Below are 26,888 nucleotides of genomic sequence, written 5' to 3'. Positions count from 1 at the left end.
GTATGTTAATATTTCCCTTTTTTATTTCTTAACGGTCATAGTGTGATTGCAAATATAGATAATGCTTTATAATTTTTGCATATTTTTTATTGAAGACATTGCCCATGCTATTCAATGCCCCTTATATAAAATCTATTGTAAAAAATTTCCTTTTGGGTTTTGATCCCATGAAGCCATTTGTTTCTCTTGAAGCTCTGACATGTTTCATCTTAATTACTCATGAGAGTGTTGTATTGTTTCATTTTCTTTCTTGTCTACCAGGAAGCTCAAAACTAAATTTAATGCTCAATCCCAGAAATGTTCTAGAATATGTATATAGATATTGTTTTTTTCCAACTTACTTCAAAAGCATTATTTCACACTCTTTTTATAAAAGCCTCAACTCTATTTTGGGAGAAGGCACAATATTAACATATATGTGAATGGAGGTGACCCCCATTTATAGCAGGTAAAGATCCCTACTGAAATTTCTATATCTTATAGAGCAGACGGTCATGACAGACCGAGAGATTTTTTTCCCCCTAAAGTTGGAAGTGGGGGATCTCTTACACCCATAGTTTAATATACTAATGTTGGAGAAAACTTTCCTGTGTATTTAGTATGTACAGAATAATCCTTGAATGTTGGTCACATAACAGAGGAAAATCATGCTTCTTTGAAAGCATGATTAATGAAAATCCCCTGGCTTGGATTTCCTGCTCATTGCTGTTGTCTCCTTTTTCAGTGCCCTCTGGGGCCTGCTCTGTGACTGTGCTTGGATGTTTTGCCCTGTTTTGGAAGGGCATAGGTGGGGCTGAAACACTCTCCCAAGTGCGTAACCAGGCAGAGCCACTATGGCTTGTGCATGGATACAATCTCCGTTCCAAACTCTCTTCTCTTTGTAAAGCAGCAGTTTTGTGGTAAATGGAGAGGGAACTGGCTTTGACCCATTTCCTGACTTTTCCTGGAGTTCTCATATGTTTTCTTGACTACGATTGCTTGTCGTCTGGCAGCTGGTTTTGCTGGGTGTGCTAGGTGGCTCAGTACCAAGGATGCTGTCTTCTACATCATTTTCCTCTGAGCCAAGGGCAACATGATTTCAAATGGAACTTCACATAAGATGGAACACCCTAAAGCTCCCCACATCTCTTTATCCTGCTAATAGGTGGTTGCTAAATCACAGAGAGTAGAGGAAGGCATTGAGCATTGATAGAATGAGGGATGATTTCCCTTTTGGGGGGAGGGGGAGGTATCCTCATTTCCTACTAAGCCTAGAAATGCCGGATTTGAAACCATGAAAAGGCAAATTTCATTTTTCTTCTGTGTTGACACATGCTGCAGGAAAGTTCAGTATGTAATATCCTTGATCTGCCGTTTTTAAAGTAAAATCTTACTTGAAAAGAAATTACTTCTTAAAAATGAAAAAATATCGAGGGAGTGATTAATTTTTGAAGTGCTTATGTTCTCCCTTTCAGTGAGTTATTTTTAGGTTCTCTAGGTGCAGAGAAATGCACTAGAAGAATCTTCTTAAACTTTAGCGTGCATACAAATCACCCAGGGAACTTGTTAAATTGCATATTCTGATTTAGTCGGGGCTGAGTGGGCCTCTGAGGGTCTGCCTTTCTACCAGGCTCTTGGGAGGTATCGATGCTGCTGGTCCATGGACCACAGTGTGGACAGAAACTTCATCTTACCTCCTTTTAATAACATGCTCCCTATGACAGTGCATAGTACATTGTATATATTTTTTTCACACACTTTTTCAGTCATTTATAGGTCTGAAAGCAATGTTCTTCACCCCTAAAATAGACAGAAAGTGGTTTCAAAATTTAGAAAATTATACTTAATATATTGATCTATTCATGTCTTACATCCAGTGATTTTTAAAAATATGTATTAGGTAACCTGAATACTTGCTGGATGTGACGCTGTAGTTAATCACATTTCTGGAAGCAAGAATGCCTTTTTCAATGAGAATACCCTTCCCCAACAGAATGTGTCTCCTCGTCGAATGTAAACCGTGGAGCGAAAGACCTTGGGTTTGTTTTGTTCTCTGATGCATTTGCAGCAATTAGAACAGTGCTTTGCAGATAGTAGACATTCAATAAATGTTCAGTTGAATTAAATAAGAAACACTTTTGTTTTAAATGCCTTCCCTGCTTTAGTAAGAGGTTTGGTGATTTAAGAGCTGGCTGAGTTTCATGTCAATTCTCACTGCCTCGCACTGTAAATGTAAATGAAATAAGTTAGTGGACTAATTATTCATTTCCTAAGAACCAGTGACCTTGGAAGTGTTTGGTTTCTACTAAATTCTTTATAGCTTATTTTTATTTGTTTCTTTCTCATAAAAGTGGAACACAGCAAAGAGAAAAATCCAAGTAATTGTTTTGTGGGTAGAATCTACTTAATATCATTATTTACCTTTAACTTTTCTGATAATTGAAGAAAATGCACATTTAATGTCAACTAAAATCCTCAGAGGTTGTTTTCTTTTCTTTCTTTTGTGTGAATATTGGCCTGTGGTACTCTCTCTTCCTGTTAGACTTTGGTGCCCATGTGCAGTGGGAGGTGCATTGCGTAGGAGGGCTAGGTTTCATCTCACCTCCTCTTTTAGCTCTGCTCCTGACCTTGGACATGGCAAAAAAAAACCCCAAAAACACTGCTTTAAGTCTGTCTTCTCATCTATAAAGAGTCTGTCATGCCTTTTTTCCAAGTTTTCTGTGAGGACCAGATGAGCAATGTGAAAGTATTTTTGAAACTAAACACTTCTCAATAAACACAATTTGTTGCATTCCATTGTACCATAGGTGATATTGTTTTCTCTTTTTCAGTATTAATAATTGTCTCTTGGGCTCTGCATTTCCTCAAAAGTTATAAGCTACTACTATCTTTTAACATTAACATAAATTTATAGATTTTGTGCTGAAGAAAACACATTTCTGAGTTCCTGATTTGAAAAGGAAACTTTGAGGTTAGTTGACTTACTTGAAGTTGCATATAGCTAGTTGCTACAAGATGCAGGACTTTTACTCTAGCCAGCCTTTGTTCTCCACACTCCGTCTCCTGACCATTTACCTTCATTTATTCACATATTCTACTTACTTTCTGTGTTTTCTTTGCTCAGGTTTTGAAGGTGGGTCTGAAGGGCAATCCTTGGCTTCATATCAATCATCCACCTAGTTCATCAGTTTATTCCACAAGTACAATTCCTACTAAACCTTAGGCACTCTGCCAGGCACTAGGTATCAAAAATCATTCCAGGTGTGCTGATGCAGATAACGTTTGGCACATAGGCAAACATTTGTAATAAGTTATTATTATATATATTATTATATTATATTATATATATTATTATATTACAATACAATAAAATAATGTTATCTGTGTTTCCAGACTTTGTGGATACCCTGCAGTTCTGTCATTGCTTATAGCCCAGAATGAGAGAGAGCTAGAGAGGGAGAGAGAGAGACGGAGAGAGATTGTTATTGCCATAAGGGTGATAAGATGTAGAAGCCCCAGGAGAGGCAAGTAACCTGGCCCCTAGGGATATCAGAGAAGTTTCTTGGGATAAATGACATTACATCTGGGTCTTAGATGATAGCTCATACAGAGCTAGATAGAAATGGAATCTCTCATGAGTAAAAGCATGTGATATAAGGGTTTGGAGCAAAGTGCTAACAGGTGTACAGGGAATGGTGAACTGTTTAATAATTCTGGACTAAAAGGTACCTAAAGGGGAATTACGGAAGTTGGAAAAGTGGACTCAGATGTCCAAGTGTTGAGAATGTCAGAGTTTGAGTTCATCTTCCATTTGCTGTATTAACCAAAACACAGCAGAGCCTCTTTTACAAATTTCTACCAAAAGCTGATAAATAAGCTCTTACTTTTAATTTTTCCTGCTCACTCATTATTCCGGTCCCTTTTTTTTTGCGGGGGGGCGGGGGGCGGGGGGGCGGGAGGGTACTGAGAATTGAACTCAGGGGTACTTAACCACTGAGACAAATTCCCAGCCCTTTTTAAAATATTTTTTATTTAGAGACAGAGTCTCACTGAGTTGCAAGTGCCTCGATAAGTTGCTGAGGCTGGCTTTGAACTCACAATCCTACCTCATCCTCCCAAGTCACTGGGATTACAGACATGCACCACCATGCCCGCTTTGGTGCCTTTTCTTTTAACCTCCTTTTGCTAGAAAATGACACCTTTGTGAGGGACGTCACTTTTTTTGTTTGCTTGGCAAAATGTCATTAATCATACAGTCCATGTATATTTCCAGAGTAACATAAATATTTGATCGTAAGAAGGATACAAGGGAACCTATTGCAACATCTTGCAGCTAGAGCTGCAGTCCCGGTGGACATGTGGCCCGCCTCTCAGTAAAGCAAAAGGCATATCACAAGCTGGTTTCTCAGCTGTGAAATGCCACTACTTAGGTCACATGCCTCAGTTAAAAAAAACTGCCAGGAGCAACGCCTTCTCCTTGGCAGAGAGGCGTGCCACCTGTCACCCAAAGCTGCCGTCCCCTCTGGCATCATGCACAGATAACTTTGCTTCACTTCTGCATGTGGGGAGGTTGTGTTCTCTGCCTTTTGCAGTGCATTTCTCCATGGTATTTATCTAGGGTAGAATTCAGTCTGAGAGTCATTAAATTGAGGTTTACTGACCATTTTTAACAGGGCCAAATCTCAATTCCAGAGGAATAGTTGTAAATTTAGGTATGGCACTTGAATGAAAATTATCTTTCATGTGAAAAATGGCATACGTCCACCTGACACCAAGCCATGATGCCACCCTGGAGACATGGCAAGATCACACCTTATGTCATTCCTTTAAGGACCTGCAAGGATTCCTGGATATAAGCCTTAGAGAGCACACATTCTGGACTCATTAGAGACCTGCTTCATCAATTTTTATTTAGACAAACCAAGAGACATAATTCATATCTTCACAAGTAGGTAAAACATTCTATATAGTATGTATCTATTTTAGATTTTCCCCATGTCTTTGAAAGGTCTGACACGGTGTTAAGCACAAGGTGCTTATTTAATATTGGTTGAATAAATAACCAAATGGTTATTCTGTTATAATCCAATAGACATTTGAGCTGGCCAGGGTATTAGAATTTTGGCTTCCTATTTCTTTAAGAAGGACCTATTAAAAAACTGAGTATAATGTTATAAAAAGATGGATGTTCTTATTGCAATAACAATGCCATCTTGGCACAAGAGGGGTACTGAGTAGCCTAGAAAGCATTTACAGTGTATTTTTAAAAGGTTAAAGAAAAAACATATTAAAATAAACACTTTTCAAAAATATTTGAACTATGAGCCAGGTGTAGCGGTGCATAACTGTAATCCCAGTGGCTCAGGAGGCTGAGGCAGGAGGATTGCAAGTTTAAAGCCAGACTTAAGAAACTTAGTGAGACCTTGCCTCAGAATATAAAGGATTGGGCTCAGTAGTCAAGTGCCCCTGGTTTCAGTTTCTGGTACCAAAAAACAAACAAATCAAAACCAAAAAACAAACAAACCAACAAAAAACCCAGAACCCCCACCCTCTGCCCAAAACCCAAAACCAAAACAGCAAAACTTGAACTATAATTTTTTTTTGTCCTCTGTTCTTGTTATGGGTTGAATTATGCCCCTTCAAAAAATTGTGTTGGAGTCTCAATGTGTAGTAGCTCAGAATGTGCCCTTATTTGTAGAAAGGGGCTTTGCAGAGGTAATGAGGTTTAAATGAGGTCATTAGCATGGGCCCTAATCCAACATGACTGGTGTCCTTATGAAAGGGGGAAATTAGTATCCAGAAAGAGACATGCACACCCAGGGAGAAATCCACATGAAGATGGAGGCAGATATCTGAATGATGCATCTACCAAATAAAGCATGCCAAAGACTGCCAGCAAACCCTCAGAAGCTGGAGAGAGGCAAGGAGCAGTTTTATTTCCCTCATAGTCCTCAGAAGAAACTAGTTCTGTTGACATCTTGATTTCAGACTTTTAGTCTCCAGAACTGTTGTTTTGGTTTTTTTTTTTTTAGACCATCTTGTCTGTGGTGCTTTGTTATAGCAACTCTAGGAAACTAATATAGTTTGAGGTTATTACATTATAAAACCTAGTCGGGTTTAATTATTTCCTGGATGTGCTGAAAGAAACCAGATTTATGGGGCCACTGATGCTTACCTGCTATGGACTGTTAGTTGTTTTAACCTTTACCCCACCCCCACCAAGTGACCTACTACTTTCAACTCATAAATGTTGATATAACTCAGATGTTTTTTATAGAGATGGTTAGTTTTAGGTGTCAACTTGCCTGGGTTAGGGGATAACCAGACAGCTGGTTAAATGTTATTTCTATTCATGTTTATGAGGGTATTTCCAGAAGAGATTGCTTTTTGATCAGTGTATGGGCAAGCAAGATTCACCTTCACCCAATGTGATGAGGCAATATCCAATCTGCCAAAGTCCTACAAAGAACAAAAAGACAGAGGAAATGCAAATTTTTCTCTTGTTCTCTTCTGGCGCTGGATACAGACTGCAGGACATCAGACTGCATGTTCTCCAGCCTTTGGATTCTGGGATATGCACCAGCAGCCCCTCAGGATCTTAGGCCTTTGCTCTCAGGCTGAAAATTATGCTATCAGTTCCCCTGGTTCTTAATCTTTTGGACCCAGACTGAGATGCACAACCAATTTCTCTAGTTCTCCAGCCTGCAGGCAGTTCATTGTGTGACTGATTCTCCTTAGAAATCCCCTCTTGTCTATCTATGTACCTCTTTTTTCTGTCTGTTACTGGTTTTAGCTCTCTGGTGAACTTCGACTAGTACAGTTATTGTTTTTGAAAAACAAAAATAATGACCATACCGATGATTGAGCCACTTGTTATGTACCAGGCACTGTGCGTGTTGGTTTATATACTTTACTTCATTTGATCCTTCTAGTAACCCTTTAAGGTAGGAACTAACAGTATTTTCAAAACAATCAAAATGATTCCTTAAGTCACAGACACAGGGTACAAACCCAGCCAATTTTCATTCCAAAGTTCAAGTGGCTGTAAACAATATAATTTCCTGTGGAAGGAGGCACTCAACTATCTAAATGGGCTTATAACTGTTTTTTCTTTTTTTGTACTAGGGATTGAACCCAGGGGTATTTAACCACTGAGCCACATCTTCAGTCCTTTACTTATTTATTATTTTAATTTTGAAACAGGATCTCACTCAGTTACTTAGGCCTTGCTAAGTTGCTGAGGCTGTTTTTGAACTTGTGATCCTCCTGCCTCAACCTCCTGAGCCACTGGGATTACATGTGTGCGCCACCATGCCCAGAAACAGGCTATAAATTTAAAGCTAGATATTGTTAGCATTTTGAATGCCTATTTAAATGGGTAAAAAAAGTAAATAATCAATGATCAATTATTTTTTTAAGAATGTTCAAAAATTCAGCCTTATTGCATCCTGCACACTAGTTCTTTTCAATCTGGCAGATCACATAGCCCAGTCCATTACCATATCAAAAAGGACAAAATAAATGCAATCTGGTTCCTCCTGTTTTAGTTCTCTTCATGCTCTGAAATGTGTGTTTTCCACTAAGGCTCTCATTTGTCTGCACAGCAACAGAAAGAGTGGGGCATTGTCTGAGGGTGAGAGATGGCTGGCTACACATGGACATGTTTCCATGTGAGCCTGATCCTTGAAAAATCTTCAAGGGTAGTAATTCCTGAAAATGTTGATCAAAAAATGCTTTCTTTTTATCTGTATTAAGAAAAATCCTTAATTAAAATACCCATATTTCTAAAAAAGAAAAAGAGGTATTACTCAGTGAGGGGAGGTGAAGAGAAGCTTTATCCTCTTGTTGGAAATGTCTAGGGCTTGCTTTAGTGCTGGTAGGTTTTCTATGTTCTTTAATTTGACAATGACCTTAACTGAATTACTCTCAAAGCAGAATATATGATTGCCAATTGATTTTCCAGTGGTGTGTTGGCTAATGTGCAAGTCAGCTTCTCTTAATTGGCCCTTAGTGTTGTTATAAGCACATGGTTGTGAGATGATTCTTCTTCTTCTTCTTCTTCTTCTTCTTCTTCTTCTTCTTCTTCTTCTTCTTCTTCTTCTTCTTTTTTGTAAGAGGAATTGGGATATTAGGTTCATTTGGTTGAACAAAATAAGCTCAAAGACCTTAGAACCTGTGTTTCTATGTATAGAGATGGAAAGAGTCTAGCACTTTGTAACAGACCAATGCTGTCTATCCCCTCCTGAGAGGGATCTACCAATGTCTTTGTCTAATAAGCAGTTATATCAGCTTTTTAAATTTTGGTCCTTCCACTTGTAGTTATAATTCAAACACACACACACACACACAACAAAGGGCATGGACGGGTGTTAAGGAGGGGGTTAGTGACTAAGAGAGCTCTGCTAGAGTTAGATAGTCCTATATTCTTATTCTAGCACTGTCATTCTGGAACTGTGTGACTTCAAGCAGATCATTTAAGCTCTCTGTACTTATCCCTCAAGTCTGTAAAGGGGGAATTTTAATTGTACTTGCTTCTTGTGATAGAAGAAGATAACAGTTGGTATATTAAAAAAACTCAATGAAACACACATGTATACATATTGTCTACTAAGGGAGAGGCCTGGTAGGGCATATTCTACTTTGGTTAGCTTTTACTGGGAGTAATTTCTGCTTCCTCCAAGAGTTTGATACTACTCTCCTAGATCTTTTGTAGAAGCTCTCTGGAACTGGCACAGAAGTTATTGGCAGAGAGAAAAAGAGGAGAATAATTCTATATGAAGGGATAGTCTACAGAACCTGTCAGGCATTCAACCATTCCCCTCCCTTAGCTTTGTTTAATGGGGACACTTTTGGGTGTCGAATATGCTCCCATAAAAAGGTAGTGCCTTTGGGAAGTGTAGCACTTAAACCTATTATCAGTTACTTCAGGGTTATTGGATAAGCATTTAGGATGGGCAGGGCAGAGTGGTTCCCGCAGAGGGGAGCCAATTCTGCACATGCTAGCTGGACGAGGTCAACCGTTCTTCCTATTTCATAATTTTTACTTCGTTTTAGTCATGAACACAGGTGCAGCATTTCCCAAAAGCCTGTGATGATCACCTCTAATCATCGTCACAAACCTTTCCTAAGCATGGTTACATATTCTTGGTTTATATAAAGCAATGACCTCCATACAAGATTGCTATCTGAAATGGCTATGTGGGATGGAGGTGCGTTGAAGTCATGTCAATGAGATCAGAGGCTAAAAGTAGATGTTTGTATTCCTGGTTATAATTATCTTTTCTTTATTTTTTCTTTTTTTTGTACTGGAGATTGAACCCAGAGGTGTTTAACCACTGAGCAACATCCCCAGTAATTTTTATTTTTAATTTTTTTACAGGCTTTCACTAAGTTGCTTAGGGCCTTAGTAAGTTGCTTAGGGCCTTAATAAGTTGCTTAGAGCCTTAGTAAGTTGCTAAGGTTGGCCTCAAACTTGTAATCCGTCTGCTTCAGCCTTCTGAGTCACTGGGATTACTGGCATGCACCACTGCACCTGGTAAAGTTCTGGTTATAACTTTTTTGAGGGTTGTATGTATCTTAACTTTCTTGTGATTCTTATAGCATCAATCACAACTCTTTGCGTGTAGACTGTGAATGTTAGTTGAAATGAGTTGTATAATACAAATTGAGATTTGAGGTTGATTTCTATTTCTAAACTTTCATTGACATATTTATTTATTGTCTTCTCCTTCTTTATTCTTTTATGGGCCATAAATTCAGTCTGTTTGGTCTACATCTTAGGTTTTCACTTTTGCTTAGTTTCTTCCTTCTGGCTGTATATTAGAATCATCTAGGGAGCTTGGATACCTGTTTCAGCTATGCAGGTTCTGGAAAAGTAGGACGTGGAAAGCAGGCTGAGGTGCCATAGTCCTTCCCATGGATAGACGACTCTGGAGGGGGAAAGAGAAGGAGCAGAGAGCAGGACGGGCCCTGCAAGTGCCAAGGTTGAGCCTGCACTGTGTCATCGGTACCCCTCCCAACCTTTCCCTGACCTTGGCAGTGGGCTCTGGCCTTGGTGTTGATGGGACTCCATTTCTTTTAGATTTAGGTCTTAGTTACAATGTCATTTTCTCAGGAAGTTCTCTATCAAAGTATCACCCTTCCCCTCTCACTTCCCATATGTGGTAGTGAGCTTTGTATCGCTGTGACCAGTGTACACAACAAGAGCAACTTAGAGCAGGAAAACTTGACTTCAGCTCACGGTTCAGAGGTTCAGTCCATGGTTAGCCAACTTCATTGCTGTGGGCTCAAGAGAAGGCAGAACATCTTGGTGGAAGAATGTAGCAGAGGAAAGTTGCTCACCCAGTACAGCTAGGAGCAGAGAGAGCTGGAGTGCTAGGAGGCAGGGATAATATAATCCCAAGGGCACCTCCCAGTGACCTACATTTTCTAGCTACCTCCTCTCTGCCTACAGATACTACCCATTAATCCATTTGAATCATTAACCCATCAAATGGATTAATCCACTGATTAAGTTACTACTCTCATACTCTAATCATTTTACCTTTGAACTTTCCTGCGTTGTCTCACATGTAAGATTCTGGGGGGACACCTTGAATCCAAACCATAACACTATCCTTATGCATTATTTTATTTACTTCATTCCATTTACTCCTAACAAAATGATTGATACAGTTCTTTACATATCTGTTGTAATTCTCACCTACGTACAGGATAGTGTGTCTGGTCCCCCAAATGCTGCAATGGATTTTCTAAAAATAAATAAATACAAGGTTTTATGTTTTCAGTGAGAATGGACCTAGACATTGCTGACTGACTTGTGATATCCTTACTCCTGGATTCTTCTCAACATAGTTCTCAATCATCAGTCTCAAAATGAAGCATCTCTCATATTCCCACTTTTGAAAAATAATTATCTGTATAAAGACTTTTTGGTTGAGGAAATTGAGGCTCAAGTAGTTTAAACAAATTCCAATCTCCATTTATTATTTATTCATTCAAAAGTATTAAGAACTAAGAAAACAAGAAGCAAGATTCAGATCTGTACATATCTCCCAAACTTCGATCTTGTGCTATGCTTGTTCATAATATGCATTTTTTTAAAAAAAATTTTGTAGTTTTAAATGAACAGAAGCCTTTATTTTATTTGTTTATTTTTATGCAGGGGTAAGGATTGAACCTGGTGCCTCATACTAACTAGATAAGCTCTCTGCCACTGAGCTACAGCCCCAGCCCCATAATATGCTTTTAAATACATATTTGCTGCAATTAATTCAACAGGCAGTTCTAAAAGGATACACAAATTACTTTATATAAGGTGACAAGTGAAAATACAATTGGAATGATTATGGTATAGATAAGAGAGAATTTGAAGGGGTTTCAAATCTTCCTTTCTAATGATCTCATTTTACAGATGAAGACTTTGAAACTCAGGAAGGGTCCTAGTTTGTTTTGCATTAGTATTTGTGAGATGAATAATGCTCTGGCAGACTGAATCCTGCTCAAGGTCATGTGGTCACTCTGTGCATAGGAGACACCAGAATGGAGTTCTAAGACCAGGGCCCCTTCCTCCCCACCCACAATCCTCAAAAGCATGTGATTAGAGCTATCTGGCGATGTTACTATATGTACTGCGGATGGTGTCCTGGAAATAAATTTTACACCCTGCCCCTCCACCCCCACCCCTGAGGCAATTCTCTTGCACAGGTAGATTTGGAAACACCATATCCTTTATATTATTGATACATGGATTTGCCTCCCTTTTAACTATGGAGATGGGGAGATTCCACATAGAACCATTTATAGGGCTTTCAAAACCCTCTGAATTTTGCTTAGCTGCATAGTATCAGTCTTAGAGCTAAATCTCAATAAACTAAAGACTTGCTTCTGACATTTAATTAAATTCAACGGTTATTGAGTGTGAAGGATAAAAAAGGTGTAGGACATGTTTCTTAATATAGGCTCTTTAAATCCTACTTAAATAGAGGGAAAGAAGTTGCAGAATTCTGTTATTCCTCTGAATTTTAAATAATCTTGATTTGTTAGACTGCTGGCAACATGTCTTGTACCTAGAAAGGTGCATTGGGATGCTTAATTTGTCCCCCAAAACTGTTAAATAAAATTAGCCTTTTACTTACTCAAACTATTGTAAAATTATCTACCAGGTGATAAGTACCCAAAATATTCTTTCATTATTTATTTTCTGTGGATAATTGAGAGGAAGAGATGGGAAAAAAATCATAGTTTATCGCTCTCATATTTTCAGGTTGAACAAAATTAGAACAGTCTTAATTATATAATAGGTATAATAATTTTATAACAGCTTTAATTTTTATGTGAAGGTAGCAAGCTCTTTCCATAGCAAGCTCTACATTTTTTAACCAGTTTTCACATCCTATACCTTATATTTTATCTAATGATGTCTGTGAGCAATAAAACATCCTATCCATAGTTTTTTCTGTGTGCTCTACACAGAATATTGGGGCTGACATGTTTCATGTCAAGTGGCAGAGAAATTCATTTCTCACATTTATAGTGTAGAGAAAGGGAGAAAAATATTTTAGAGATGAACTTAAAGAGGCCCTGGGAGATTCAGTGTACATTGAGATACAGCTTAGGGATGACCCATAATTTAGATGGGGTTACATATAGCCCAGTATTGCCCTGGTAAATTGAAAATACCCTTCCTAAATTACAAATGCATCAATTCACCTACCTTTGCAGCATCTTAGTAACACAGCCCACTGCAGGCCAAGTTGTTTCCCTTGGTGATGGGGTGGCTGACTGGAAGCTGTGGCTGCTGTCCCTCTCCTGCATCTCAAGAGGGAATCAAATCTCTGGCTTTGGAAAGATCAAAATCTAAGAAAGTATGGTTTCTGCTGAATGTGTATTGCTTTGATTCCATTCTAATTAAAAAAAAACCACAATTTGAATCATTAAGTTGGGTTCTGTATACTGTTTTTTTTTAAACATCTACCAGAAATGTTTTATAGAAAAAGTTGTCCAGAAATGTTTTATAGAAAAAGAGTCAACTATCAGGACTATGAAAAAAATATATGTATCCCCCACCCCAAAGACTTATGGGGATGAGGGAGATGAAGGAGAGGGATGTCTGTGTCTTTATTAGCGTTTCGAAGAGTTATCTTTCTCTGCTACTTTAAGGAAGTAGTGGGTGGGTGTGGAGAACAAGCAATAGGCAGGATAATTGTGGGTGGGGCAGAACTGAGTGCTGGCTGAATGAGGAGATAAAAATGGCTTGGCATAGATTTACTTGTGCCCAACTTCAGCGTCTTGTTCATGCCGTTTTTTCCCTAGTGACTAGTACAGTGCCTGGTATATATCAGTTTTTTTAAAAAATATGTTAAGTAAACATATATATGAATAACTGCTCCCAGTTTGCCTTCAGCCAAATCTTTTGAGGAAGATGAAATTTTGATAAATAGGATTCATGATACTTGGATGAGTTTCTGGATTCTAATAATATCTATCACTTAATTGGCACATAAGGAAGTTTTAGAGTCTACCCACTAGCATGGGTGAGATGTATTATAGGTTTTAATTTTTAAAATGTATTTAAAAAGAAGAAGGGCACTTGATTTTTGAGAAAAGGTTTTTGGAAAGTATGCTTTGGTTTCATTTTCCATTTTGTTTTAATTTTTTCCCCAAGAATGAGAAGTCATTTTATCTAAAACTAAAGTTACTCTAAAATCATATTTTCCAGTTTTTCACTTGTTAACTTGAATATTTTTTTTTCTAACGAGTTTATTCCTGTGTGGTTTGGGTTTGTGGGAACAGAATTTAAGGGTTGGTAATGTCTTTATTTTCTGACAGCATGTGGGTAGTGTGTAAAGCAATAAATAATTTCCTTTAGCTCCGGTAAAGATGGGTAGTCTTTGGTTTCACATTTGTAAATAAAAGGAAATAAAACTGATTGCCAACAAAAAAATGGAACATAACTGTAGTGAAATAATTTGTCCTAAATGAAAGCTGGATGGCCTGTGGTTAAAGAAATGTATATTGACTTTATTTAGTGAATTTTAATGGTTTGTATTTCTACACATCATCTCATTAAATAAAAAGGGAAAATAATTGAATTTAGTCCATCATTAAATGAAGGGAAGCAGGCGCTAATCAGTGAGAAAAACTTTCCAATCGATTCATTAGTTCGTTATGAACATATTATTCATAGGAATTCCATTTTACTCAAAACCACACAAAGAGTGCTTTCAAGCAGTAGTCAGATTACAACTCATATTTCCCATCTTTGTGGCATAACAGGAAAGTTGAGACATTTGCAATGTAGTATCTTGTTATATAATTAGCTGTTTCCAAATTTTGTTTTTCTAAAACCATGTTGTACTGGACAATCTGAGCAGCAGGGACCACACAGTATTCCAGGGCTCAGGCAGGTGAGGCTGACCATGGGTGAACCCAAATGGGCAGCGGCCGGCATCTCCAGCCATCTGCAGCCAAATGTCAGAATGTCAGCATGCTGTTGCCAAATCTCTTACTGAAGAAAAGGTAGAAATAGAAAAACTTCAGTGTGAAATTCCTGCATCTTTAAATTTCAGCAGTGAATGAATTTTTAAATGCAGAGCCTAACTGCCCTGATTGCGGTTTGACATCACTGTCTCAGGCAATCAGATGTCCTGGGAGGAAGACCACCCTTGGAGCTGGACACGCTGAGCTCTAAGCCAGAAAGAAGTGTGGGGGCCTTGGGAAAAGCACTCTTTTACTCATGGTCTGCTCATTTTTAAAATTAGGGCTTTGGGCCAAACAATACATAAATTGGTTTCTTTTCAACTTTCACAACATCTATTATTTTATAAAGAACAGTAAACTGATCTTCGTATTCATGAACATTCTCATTTTCACTGTGAATGACACTATTTCCCTAAATATTTGAAATCTGCCTACTATTGGCCTCTCTGAGAGTTGTTTGGGAACATTTGTTGAAACTGACCAGAGAAAATACTGTCAACTTGTCTTTGAGTCTAAGTAAATTGTTCACAGAGTTGTAATACTTGGCCATCTCCTGCTGTAGTAAACATATTAATAAGCTCTCACCACAGGAACTGCGAACAGATGCAGTTCTTGAAAACACAGTGTCCTTGTTACATTTACTTGTCTGTCTCTCCTAGTGAGGCAAGACTGGCTTGTGATATCCTAGTAAATATTCTCCTTTCTGTCATAACCAGATCATAGTTCATGAATGCAGTAGAAAGTGACTGTACCTAGGGTCTTTAATCCACACAGCCCAAATACACAGTTACATGGAACGATAGGGTTTTTTTTTTCTCCTTAATTTTGTCATGTGATTTTTTTTTGTGCTATTACACAATTACTTGGAGCCAGAAATAAAAGTAGTATATTGCCTTTGTAGTCACTTTCTAATGTGAATTTTAGATGTAAGCACATGATGTCTTAGGTGGTAAATTAGGATCTATCCCCAGTGTGGTACAACAACCTAGGCATCACATTCAAGCCCTTCTGTCTTTGCTGATAACTGGCTGGGTAACCTTGAAAACTGCATACCTTTCTGAATTTCCATTTCCTCATTTATAAAAATGCTGAAAAAAAATCTCATGGGATTGTTGTGAGGATCACAAGAATGCAATTAGATATGAAAGTGCTTTGCAAAACATAAAGCACTACATGTCAAGGAGGTAACATACTAATCAATCACCTACCTCACCCAAACCTGAGGGATGGAAGTGCAAATTGCACAAAGCAGCTCGCAGGATACAGCACGCCGCAGCTGTAATTCTCTGGGATTTGGATCTGGCTTTCCTGTTCTCTCCTATCATTCGTTTTTCCTCCATTCTAAACCCTGTCTTACACCTCGCAGATTATTTGTGTCACTGGGTATATAGAACCAAATTCAGAGTGTCAGAGAAAATGGATTCCTGTTCCCTGAAGGACCTCAAAAATATTCCTTTGGATTGATTTATTTATTTTTCTTTTTTTTTTAAAGGTATACATGGCAATGGAGTGTATTTTGACACATTATACATATGGGGAGTAGAATTTATTCGAATTAGGATCCCTAACTGTGGCTGTACATGACGTTGAGGACCTTGGGTGATTGAAAAGTCACATACAGAATGGTGTAGAGAACACACCGTCATCTTTGGCACTTCCTCACTTTTAGGAGGTTAAGTACTTTTGTTAAGTTTCTACTTCGTCTCATGTTTATGATTTAAAGTGTAAGCAGGGTATTTCAATGGCTGGGTGCACTGAAAGTCCTTCCTTGTTAAGCATTCAGGAGGTTTTGGGTTTGTTGGATTGCTTTACTTTTTTCTTTGATATACCCAGTAGTCTATAGTAAGTCTTGAGAAAAATTAAAGAGGGGGAGAGAGAGAGAGAGGGAGAGAGAGAGAGAGAGAGAGAGAGAGAGAGAGAGAGAGAGAGAGAGAGAGAGAACTGCTTTTTAGCATTCAATGTTGTGAATTCTGCCACTATGGCTGATTTCAAGCTACTGATTTAATGTCATCCACTGGAGGGTTGGAAGAAGATGTGCCGACCATCTTTTGAGTCAGTACATGCAGATCTAGTATATCACTACACGTAGTGATGTAGAGAGAAAAATCTTAGTAAGTTTGGGGAAATAAAGCTATAAGTATTACTTCATCATTAACTTATTATTTATAAACTATATTTAATTTTGGATAGTATCTCATGTAGGGAAATATCATATATCATGTATATATTGATTTAATAATTTCCATATTTTAAAATAAAGAGTAAAATGACTATATCACCAGCTGTGCTAGTCATCTTGCCATCACTATAGTAAAACACTGGTTATGATTCTCTTATAAAGAGTTAGGTTCATTTTGGATCCCAGATTTAGAGGTTGCAGTCCGTGATGGGAGGGAACTGCTGCACTGGGCTTCTGGTGGGGGTGCCAGAGGACAATGTAGGAGCATGTGGAGGAGCTTCTCACGGTTCAGTTCACTTCTCATGGCCAGTTAGCCAAAGAGGAGAGGATGGGGCCTGGTTCCTGCAATCCCCTGGCTGGGCATGTTCCTAGTGACCTAAAGACCTCCCATCCTAAAGTTTCCACCACCTTTTGTCACTCAGGGACTAAGCCTTTAACACATGAGTCTTTGGAGATTTTTAAAAATCCAAACTATAGCACTAGTCTTTCAAGATGAATTTTTTCCATTTAACTTTTTTTCCTCAGTTACCAAGGTTATCTATGCTCATCAGCCTTAATTTTTTTTATATTTACCAATGATACTGGTAAATATAAATTAATGGTAAATTAATGATTTACTGTAGCTTTAAAATATTCTGAAGCACACTTTGGTATCACCTGTTTCCTCATATTAAGGTTCTTACTTCACCTCATGCTGTACTGAGCAATATCTTTGCAGAAAAGGTACTCTGGCATTGTAATTTCTGTGATGTCAGAGGCCTTCGAACCTCCCAAAAGGGCTCTGCTAAACATTAAAGGGCAACAGTCTGTCAAAATTCTAATCTTACTTCTTTTGAAAGTACCTTTATTTTCTTCCTGCCTGGATATTTGCAGCATTCTTTACCATCATGACAACAATAAACCTCATGGGTGTGTATATAGCTTGTCATAGTTTTATTTTTTCATTTTGTGCATCACCTTGTGACTCTTCCGGTTTCCAAGTCACCTTCTGGTTCTGGTTTTTGCTCTTCTGTTTGTGATCATTTCTATTGCCCCACCGCTCTGTTTTCTTTGGCAATGGAAGTTTCTATTCCATATGCTGTTCTGAATTTATCTTTTAAACTTTGTGTTTTATTTATTTTTTTGTCCTTCCTGATTTCTTTTTGTTCTAAATTTAGGTTTGTCCACTGTACTTCCAATTGAATTTTCTGTAATGCCTGTTTTTCTATTTTTCTTCCTTCAATGTGATTTTTTTGGGGGGTGGGGTAGGCTATAATTGGTTCTTGTCCTGGCCTGCCTACTTCCTTCAGTCTACTCTTCTTTAATAGAAATTGTATCCCTTTAGAGACCCCGTTTTAAGGCACCAAGCACAGGAGATATTTTCCAAAATGCTTTAGATTTCCTCAAAAAACTATTTTTGAGCCTCTCCTCACCCCCAGCATTGCCTTTCAATAACTATCCCTTTTTTTTCTGTGCTGTAAATTTTCTTTTGTGGATGCACACTATCTCTCCCTTTGCTCCTCTTTGAGTGAGCTAGGTCTGACTAGGTCTGATGATCCAAGGCAACCATCAGGCACGCAGTTTCCTTGGAGACTCCATCATCTGCTCCTCTGCTAGCACCCTTCTCTGACAGATCCGAGGTTGGAGAGAAAGTTCATTTCAGGGCACACAGCCTAGCTTCCAGGGCAAAGTACCTGTATAGCAGCCATTCAGTACATTTAGTTCATCCTTCTTGCTGTAAAAGAACTATTCAAATTGAAGGGGAAAATTCTTTGAAATGGGTGTACAGTCTTATGATTGCCACGTACACTGTTTTTTAATTTAGTCCTGTCAATTTGGGAGTTTATAGAAATACCGATTGGATTCTAGAAGATCAATTCCTATGTGTTAATTGATTTCCAAAGGAATCAATATTTTTTTCTTATTTCAGACATTTTTCTTGGACATTTTAATGTGGATTTGGGAAAAGAAACTTTTGCCGCTTTTATTTTCTTGTTGGTATTATTCAATACTTAATTTCTACATTTTTTTAAAAAGTTACTGGATTTTGAAGCTTCTTGCTTATTTATTTCCTGGTACCTGATGAAGTAATTTCATTTTTGAAACTACATTTTAATGGTTTATTGTACTACAGCAGCCATAATAGACTACATGATACATATTGACATATATCAATATTGTAGGTCCTTATTGTTTCTTTTATGCTACACACTGAGGTCAAGGGCAGTCACACATGTCACACTGAAATCACTGCAAGTCCTGCATTAATGGAAGAGGAGATAATGATATTTAAATATATTGCATACTCAAGTAAGTCAACCTATTATCTATGCCAATTAAGAGGTGCAATGTCACAGAAATGCAAAGCAATTCAGAAACTATTTATGCATTATTTTGGATTCATATGCATTACAACTTTTTCCTTGCTTCATATTTGCATAATTATAATTTCACCTAAATTTAAATGCAAATTAGCTTAGGTCTCTGAAATCATACTAACAGCATACATTAATATGCTGGTTCTCAACACCCTCCCTCCTCCCCCCAAAAAAGCCCCCCAAAACAAAGCAAACACACACACACAACAACAATCCAGGATATAAAATTCAAAGTGGGTAATTCTCAAATTGAATAACAATCCACAAGTAGTTAAGCATTATCAAGTCTTCCCTATGAATCTGTAAGTGTTCCTAGCACAATGTGCATGTTTGTGCCTGAGTGTACCTGTGTACATTGTGTATACTGAACGTATGATCAATATGGGAATTGTAATTGTATTTTTTCCAGTGTTAAATTGAGAGAATCATTTCATGTTTTTATCTTAATTCTATTTTATGTGTTATTTTAGTCTAATTTAAAACACACTGATTAATAAATACATTAAATAATTTGAGAATTAACATTAAGTCCTGCAATTCTGTACCAAGATTTTATCTATGCTTTCTCCCTATTTTCAGAAAATATTCAAACATATAACAATATTTATGTTTAAATCCATCTGGATATTTTTATTATTGAAATGTAATGCTTTTCCTGATCCTCGATGTAATGTTGGATCTACTTCCTTAATCCACTAATTTCTAATTTCTCATAACAACAACAACAAAGCAGGGTGGGTAAGTTTTATCCTTTATAAACTTTTCCTTATCATGATGAATAGTCAAACATTGACACTTTCAGATTATTTTTCTTGCTGTTAAGTTTCATACTTAACAAACCACCATTAGATAGTGATTTATACAGTTTTACCTCATAAAAAATGACTGCCATAAGTGGTAGATATTTTGATCTTGACTCATACTTTTTTCCAAATTTTCTTACAAAATTGTTTTATTATTTTTTTAAAATATTGCTGAATTACTCTTTAAGCCTGTGTTTTCTAAGAAAAGATTCTTTCAATTCTGAACTCTTGTTTGATCCCCAAATAACTACATCAAATGCAGGACAGGACCTTTTTTAAAATTTTTTTTTTAGATATTGATGGACCTTTATTTTATTTATTTATTTATATGAGGTGCTGAGAATCAAACCCAGTGCCTCACACATGCTAGGCAAGCACTCTAGGACTCAGCCACAACTCCAGCACAGGACAGAATCTTTTTAATGTAAGCTCTGTTTAAAATAAATAAATAGGTAAAAATTTTCTTTATCATTGGATTCGTGTTAATTTTTAGAGTTGATTTGGAGGAAAATGTATAGCCCTGTGCTTAGAAGCACTCATGCTGTATGTTAAAAAGCTTCAGGTCAAGCTTCTTAGCATCCTCAGGTTGCTTGATAAGGCTGTCCTGCTCGGAGGTGGAGAGCACAGTTTCTGGAGGCAGCCAGCCAGTTAATGATTCACATCCTGACTCTGCCATTTTTCTGGACAAGTTCTTTGGCTTCTCTGTGTTTCCATTTCCTTATGTGTAAAATGGAGATAATAATCCTACTTTCCTTTTAGGTTAATTAACTGGCAATTAAGTCAGGTAGAACCTAGCACAGTGCATTGCTCAGTGTTGGCTCCCATTATCACTAGCCATTCAGTGCAAGTAAGACAAAGTTGCAAAAGAGATCAGCTAGGAAAAAAACAGAATATTTAGACTCATTCCTGGGCTTGGCTTGTTAGTACAGTGGGCAAGCGGGGAGGCAGTGTTTACCACTATTCATTTACATGGAATAAAATTTCCAAAGTCAGGAAAGGAATTTTCTAGGCGGGAGAAGGCAGAAGGAATGTTGGAAAAGTAAGGGACACAGATGTTGGCTTCGTATGGAGCAATGTTAAAGGAAGCATAAAGGTTGAGAAGAAAGAATAGCTCTCTTCATTATTAGAAGGACTGTTTTGTGGAGGACAGGTTTGTTTTGTTCATTGTGCTTGCCAAGGTCAATATAGGACATATGGACAGGGGTTGCAGGAAGTCAGAGTTCTATAATTTGAGAGGAAAAAATAAACCTCTAAAATGGAATTCCTGAAATTGAATGATCTGTATTGTAAGGAAGCTGTGAGATGCATGTGGCTGGTGAAGGATTTTAAAAGGATGACTAAAATTATTTGCAAAAGAAAATATTTTGTTTAACAGTAAAGGGGGGAGAGAGAGCAGTAAATATATCCAATTTTGTGAGTCTTATGGATGTGGGACATCTAGGAAATGATCTCATGTTTTGAGAGCATGCTCTGTTCATGATAATTATGAATTCTCTAATTCTCCAAATTTCTAATGAAAATGATGATGCATTATTTTCAATACTTGAATTCTCTGAGCTATAGTTTGGGTGAAATTTTATTTTTGTCTTTCATATTTAAGAAAACACAATCTAATTTTTGCTAATTCATGCTAATGACATGTGGAAAATTGAGAAACAGGCAATTCTTGAAGCTCACGATAGCTAAAAATTCAATAGAACTAGTGAGTTTCTGGTATTACACCGCTGACTCTGGCATTAATGAATCTGAGGAAACAATTTTATTTATTAATTGATTTCATGTGAGTAAAATAATAAATTTTCTCATCAGCAATGAGAACAACTGAATTTCTTACAGAGAGAAAGGTGGGTTGGAATCATGGTTATTTGTCTTGTTATTACTCAAAAGTGTATTCAGTATGACATCTGCTCTTAATCTTCCATGAAAATAGGCAGAATATGAATTAAATCTATGTTTCATTTTAGATGTATTTTGCCACTATTACCATAAAGAAGTCTTAGATTTATATTTTATTTCTATCATGATAATAATTTCACTATAGTTTAATTACCAAATATATGAGTATCTTTTTGAAAAGTTTAAAATTTATTTGAATGGGACATGACAGGCTAAAATAATTATTAAGATTATACAATAGCAAAGAGTTAAATTATCAATATACTCTTAAGTAACTTATTATGTTCTTGAACTATTTTAAGGGTTTTATAATAGTTTATAATTAACCCAACTACCACAATTTTGTTATAAAAACAAAATCATAGGATAAGAGCTATATTTAACTTTCCTTATTTTTTTAAAAGTTCTCTTAAATTCTTTAAAAAGAAGAGAAAAGTAAAGAAAAGAAAAGTCTTCAGATGAGGGATTTGGAAAGGGAGTTCCATAAACTATTGCTGCTAATAATTTTTGAAGGCTGTTCCCCACACCTTGTGTATCTGCATTTTAATATGACAAAATGAGAATGAAACATGACTTTTTAAATGCTAATAGGGAAAGCGATCAGATTTTACCTCTTCACTAATTTGATTTTGCTCAAATCATTTAATATTTCAGAGTTTGATGAGGAGAAGTCGTAAATGAACTTTAAATCGTGGCTTATAGCTTTCCTGAAAAACAGCTGGTTAAGATTCAGTGGAAGATAGTACATAAATACCATTTCCAAATCACTCTTTTTAGACTCTGTGATATGTTAAATGATGTTATTTGTATTCTGTTTTTCTACTTTTTCTCTCCCTCTTTTTTTCTTAATGTAACATTATTATTTTTATTTTATTAGAGCTATATGATTATACATTGCAGTTGGGTTCTTTGAGACAAACTCAGACATTCATGAAAATTGATTTCAGTTCATGAACCCTTTCCTTTTCCTTCCCATTCTCCCTTCCTTCTCCCCTTCTCCTACCTCTACTTCAATAGACTTCCTTTTCCTCCTTCATTAATTTGTATTTGATTGACTCTTTATGTCATCTTATCCTTCCCTCCCCCTTTCCTTGATTTGACTCTAGCTTCTGCATATGAGAAAAAATTTGACCTTTGAGTTTCTGAGTTTGTCTTATTTCATCTTTTTAATAGTTGAGTACAACTCCATTGCTTATATGCCACAATTTTTTAATCAGTTTATCTATTGACAGGCATCTGCGTTGATTCCATAATTTAGCTCTTGTGAATTGTGCTGCTCTAAATATTGATGTGGCTGTGTCACTGTAGTATGTGGATTTTAGATCTTTTGTCTTCCCCTCCTCTTGGGGTTACAATTTAAGATAGGGAGAGAAGATGGAGGAATTTCTTAAGTTGGGAGAACTGGTTTGGAATTAAAATTTAGGCCATAGCCAATGTACAGAAGAGATAATCAGATGGTTATTAAATTATCTGTTTTGGAGAAAAAATAATTGCTGCAAACTCGTGATACAGTCCAGCAGATTCTGAGTAATATCAGAAGAGGATTTTCCAGGTCATGAGTTAGAGAAATTTGGATATGAAGCAGTAAATGCAAATAAAGGGCATGATATTTTGAGATTCTAATGTTACTTGTGATTGTAATTACTTATATGAACAAAATATTTTTATCCAAAAACACGTCCTCATTAGAAAAAATGGTACTTATTTAAGCCAACAATCCTTGAACATTAATTGATAATTATATATTTTTAAAATACTTGTACTTTGAAAAGGTAGGCCACACTTTTTAAAGTTAAAAATTTTTTAATATGAAATTTAGTTTTCAGGTTGGCTTGTTTTTCTGCTTCTTGTCCTATGTATTTTTTATGAAGCTTCTAAATTCCTAACAGTTTTGAAATATTAAACTTATAATCTTTCTGAATCTGTTGATCCAGACTTCAAAATCACATGTGAAGTTTTGAAACATAGAGATTATTAGTCTTCTTTGTAGATCTACTACAGGAGAATATCCAGAAATGGAGTCTCAAAATTGTATTATTTTTCATTTCTTAGTGATAGTAATTACTTCTTGTGTGGGAACGCTTGGTTCTGTACAATTCTTAGGATACCTACTATGTATTAACCTAGTGCTTAATCTTGAACATTATATTAAAGCTTCTATTCCAGAACGGAAACTTCTGGTTGATACTGCTCACATTACATTACATTGATGATAGTTTTTAAAAATATGTTCTACAATAACTTTCAGAGTTAAGCATTTAAAGTATCAGTTAGGATCTATAATAGATAAATAATACCTGTTATATCTGGAGTGTCCCCCAAAAGGCTCATGTGTGGAAGGCATGGTCCCTAGTGCAGCAAAGTTCAGAGGTGGGGCTTTGGGGAAGTTATGGATCCTGAGGGCTCTGACCTCATCAGTAGATTGATCCTTTGATGGACTAATAATTTTATGACATTATTGGGAGGTGATGGGGACTTCAAGTGTTGGGGACTAGTTAGAGGAAGTGGGTCACTGGGGGGGGGGTATCCTGGAAAGGTGTTTCTTGTCCCTAGCCCCTTCTGCACTCTTTATCTGCTTCCTGACTGCTGGGAGGTGAGGAGATTTCCTAAATCACGCCCTTCCACCATGACAATCTGATTTACCACAAGCCCAAAGTAATGGAATATTCTGACCAAGGAGAGAAGCCTCTGAAACCATGAGACAAAAATAAATATTTCCTCTTCTAAGTTATTGTTCTCAGATATTTTCCCCCAGCAATGGAAAGCTATCTAATATAATATTTTTTTAATAAATTGACTCTAGATTGTGTTTTGAGCAATTGGAATGTAACAGTATCTTTTAAAAATGCAGGTAAGATTCTAACATGCTTTATATATCTTGTGTTCCATTTATCATTGTTATTACACATTATTCAGATGCCTGGGAGACCAGTTTTCAGTTCTGTCCATGGGACTTCCTCACTGTGAGTATCCAATCCATGGAAACTTTAAATAAAGTCCATGAGTTAAGTTTCTTTCTACCCTTTTATGTGTTGAAATAGCAATGAGGATTCATGTTGAATTTAAGGTGTGACAACATTTTCATGTAATTAAGGATTTTTAATGCTCTCTTATAAAACTTATGAAACTGCTGGGAAGCAATTTACCTGGCAGTTTTAGTGCACCATTTTTGGTATCATTATCATCACCCTTACTGTCTACACTACCATCATTATTTATTATGTGCTCAATGCTGTGCATGATTTTTAAATATTTTAATCTCATTTAATTTTTGTAGCTACCCTCCCACAAGGAGGAAGTTAAGCATTGAGTAGGTTTCTCAAGCTCATGCAGCTATAAAGTGGAGGAGCTGGGATTTGATCCATCATCCCCAAGGCCCATCTATATATTGTGTGTGCTCTTCTGCCATAATAAATACTCCAAAGCCAAAGAGAAATGTGTATGTTATGTGTTTGTCCTTGAGGAAACAAGCTAAATGAGGACCTTAAGACATTGGAAAAGGCCATTCTTTCCCCTAGTACTCTTTTTTTTAAAAAAAATATTCTAATTTGTTATATATGATAGCAAAATGCATCACAATTACACACATTGAGCACAATTTTTCATATCTCTGGTAGGAAAGATGGTGAAATGAGATGGACATTATTACCCCAAGTACATGTATGAAGACATGAATGGTGTAACTCCCCTAGTACTCTTGAAGTTATTTCTTTGTTCAAGAAGTTTATTCCTTAATGAAGGTCACCAGGACAAATTTTTAAGTGCCATTTTTATATATCTAAGCGAGCTGTCATAAAGCTGAAAGCATAGAGAATGTAAGTGAGATAATCCATTAGGAAGGAAATGGGCACATTGTGAGCACTTAATACATATGATTTCATTTAATACTCAGAATCTTCTTGTAGAATGCATTTTATATAAGATTTATGAAGGGGAAAATGAGATTCATAGAGGTTGAGAGCTATGTCCAAGTTACCTAACTTGTAAGTAGCACTGCCAGGGATTTCAATCTTATCTGGGGGCATGCAAGGGCTTTTCAGTTTTCATCAAATCGTGCTAGCTCCCATCTGGCATTGGCACCTGATTTCTAGTCTGGCAAATTTAAAAGAGGAGGGTTCCCTGGGGAAGTAGATTTACAGAATAGCAAGTTTTACTATTATATACCAGGTATATTAGTAGATTTTATGTTAAAAATTGATTCACTATACAAAGGTATCAGATACTCATCTGTTGAAAAGTTATGTTTTGTCTATTTTGTTAATTCTTGGCAGCAAAATCCTAAACTGACTAGTTATTCAGGAATCTATTAACGTTCGAAATTCCCTTTCAGTGATTATTAGGAAGAATTTATTAGTTTGGGGGTCTTATAACAAAAATATTAATCAAAATAGCCAATCTCATACCATGTAATGAGAACTATAGGCATTTACTTAAACATAAAGATATGTTGCAATTTATAAGTACTATAAGGCCAGATTTGCCATGAACTTCTAATTCTAATTCACTAAGTATCTATTGAAATATTTAGCTTTATGGGGCTGAGGAATCAACTGCTTTTGGCTTATCTATATTTCTTTTTCAAATTTGCAAGTCATTCTCTTTGTTCATGCTGTTCTTTTCTCACCCTGATCTGCTTCTTTGCATCAAGGTTATTAGTACATTGACAGGAAATTCTTGGGCTCTGTCCCTGTGATTATTATTCAAAGGTCACTTAAGTACAGAGTTTATTTAATTGATTTATTCAATTGATAAGTGAGTCTTATTTTAATACACTTTCTGTTGAGCAACTTCCTGTCCTAATTCTTTTCCATGTGGTACCCTAGCATTGTCCTGAAGTGCTACTCATTGTTCCCATGTTATCCTCTGGGCAGAAGGAAGGGATTTTACTCTACTTATTTTATATAACTGGAGGAAGACGTTCCAAATAGGAATCTAAGTTAGCAGTGAATCTCATTTTATATTCAACTATGGATGCCACATCACTTCCTGTTTAATGACTGCTCCATACCTTCATTCACTGGGGCAGTTCTGGACAGAGACTCAATGTTATTAAATTTCATTGCATTTCTCCTAAAATATGTGAGTCCTCAAAACAAAGCTCTTTCAGGAGGGAGAGCATGGTTTCTTTAAGAGGCATGAAGCAATAATAAAATCTGTTACTTTACTGTTTGTCTCATGTTGGGTCCCTAGGAA

The 26,888-nt window shown here is 36.7% G+C and overlaps 1 protein-coding gene across 5 annotated transcripts in view; it reads left to right on the top strand.

The window, feature by feature from the left end:
• Positions 1-26,888, top strand: part of Grm1 (glutamate metabotropic receptor 1) — a 378,366-nt gene that overhangs the window by 13,926 nt on the left and 337,552 nt on the right. The gene's annotated exons all lie outside the window — the stretch shown is intronic.

The sequence above is a fragment of the Ictidomys tridecemlineatus genome, chromosome 8 (assembly GCF_052094955.1).
Source record: "Ictidomys tridecemlineatus isolate mIctTri1 chromosome 8, mIctTri1.hap1, whole genome shotgun sequence".
NCBI lineage: Eukaryota > Metazoa > Chordata > Mammalia > Rodentia > Sciuridae > Ictidomys > Ictidomys tridecemlineatus.
Note: the sequence above shows the minus strand (reverse complement) of the source record. Positions and strands in the feature narration are given on the sequence as shown.